The sequence below is a fragment of the Protopterus annectens genome, chromosome 4.part1 (genome assembly GCF_019279795.1).
Source record: "Protopterus annectens isolate FY-2018-M chromosome 4.part1, PAN1.0, whole genome shotgun sequence".
Lineage (NCBI taxonomy): Eukaryota > Metazoa > Chordata > Ceratodontiformes > Protopteridae > Protopterus > Protopterus annectens.
In genome coordinates this window covers 906,434,177-906,436,291 of record NC_056734.1, presented here as the reverse complement: position 1 = coordinate 906,436,291, position 2,115 = coordinate 906,434,177, and positions in this window count along the sequence as shown.

Here is a 2,115-nt window from a genome sequence, read left to right as displayed (position 1 = left end):
TCTTGAACATTACAGACCCAGGTGATGTTGGCAACATGCTGGCGGATGGATTCAATGCTAACATTACACCTTCTCACTCACTACAGGGCCACAATCCATGCAGGAACATTGCAGTGTCCCTGTGGTCACACCTACACAGTACTAACCTGCACTCTATATGTCCTGGGACACTGGCCCCATGTCACCTTTCAAAGTCCCAGGCTGTGATGTCCACAAACCTCTGAATGACATGTCTCCCCACTAAGCCACCATATTTAGTAATAGCTTTGTATCAGACATTGTGGCCCCTGAATGGCACACAGCAACATTTATCACACTCCACACAGGTGACACCACAATGCACGAGTGGGACTATAGTCCTACATACCTGACTGGACTCTTCTGCACGGCTATGGGGCACATCATCAAGGAGGTCATTCACAGACACATTGTTGGTCTCCGGTCCTTTGATGCCACCCGAGTTGGACTTGTTAGGGCCAGAGCATGGCCCCTATGCCTGGTGGACCCCTTTCATACAGTTACCAGGGTAGGTGATGATGGTACGGGAGTCCACACATCCTACAGTGTCCTCTCATTGCCTTTTAGCACCGTTCTCCATTCTGGTATTGACAACATACACATCCACCTGCACATCGTACCCAATGTCTCAGGATGTTATGCAACATGGCTCAGGGACAGGAAACACACAATGAGGGCAGCATACCATTGTACCGACTGCATTTCAGTTACATTTGGCATACCACAGTCCTCAGTCATAGGGCCCCTCATGTTCAGTATATGCTTCCCTGAGGTACAGGCTAGCACAGAGGGACTTTCCCTGCCTAGCTTTACAAACACCTGCATACAAAGTGCCATGATTGATCCACCAGCTGATACTGACTCCATCCATACGGGTGTCACTGGGACAGATACCTGATATGAATATCATGGCCTCAAGCTGCATGACACAAGGTGCATGAACATCACCTTTGCATTACACCATTCACCCACTGACTATCACATAGGTGGTAGTCCCCTACATACATGTCACATTGTACATGTTTGTAGTACACACATATGTCGCACCCACTCCTGTGGTTACCATATTGCCACTGTGGCGTGGATATCCTTCTACGTGGCCACACTTATCTGTACTGGGTGTGTAGCTGGTACATAGGCACCCATTGTACCTCTGAACTCAGGACTTCTACACACATTCAAGGGTACACCACCCCATTTAGGGTGTACCTTACACAACAGCTACAGCTTTACATACCACAACATTAACACGCCATGACGTTTATTGAGCTCCGACAGTTAAAGTGTGCAGCTGAACACGGACACCACGTCTGTACACATTTGCATACTACATACTCAGGGGTGACCTCTGCTGAACAGACAGGGCCCATGTCCACAACAATATTAATGGATATACTCCACATACGCGACATAAGCAAAAGCCACTGTGAGCAACATGCTCATGGATATGTGCACACATGCAACAATGAGTGGGATGTGCTTGAGGGTTACATTCCCAAAATGGACACTCACCATGCTTTGGAACATGAGTCCTATGTACATCACGCAGGGACACTCAGTAGCACTGTTCATGTGATACCTCCCTTGGAGGTTGGGAGACACATGTATGCCAGGGATCACTGCAGTGACTGTACTGTGCAGAGGTGCTAGTAACACATGGCTCTGCTGTTCACAGGACACTACCCTAGAGAGGTGCCACTGGTGTGAACACTGTAGTTGTGCTTACACATAGACTTGCCAGACTGCATAGTACCCCACTATGAACCTGTGAAGCTATTACATGTCCTTTGTGCATGGTTACTTGGTAGCCCTTCCATTTAGATTAGCTATCATGCTATTACAATGTCCCATGCCTACAAGCCATATGTATCCTGTTATTGTATTGTCCATGCCAATAGACGATACCTTTGGTATGCATGATATGCCTGTTATGCTGTGTAGAATATCTGACATATCTACCTACAATACTATACATTACACATATTTCACTTAGTATCCCATTATGCAAAGCATACTTGCACAGCGGGACCACCTTAGACATGTCATTGTCGTTATATGCCCATACACATGCCTACTGTGACAGTATATCAACATATA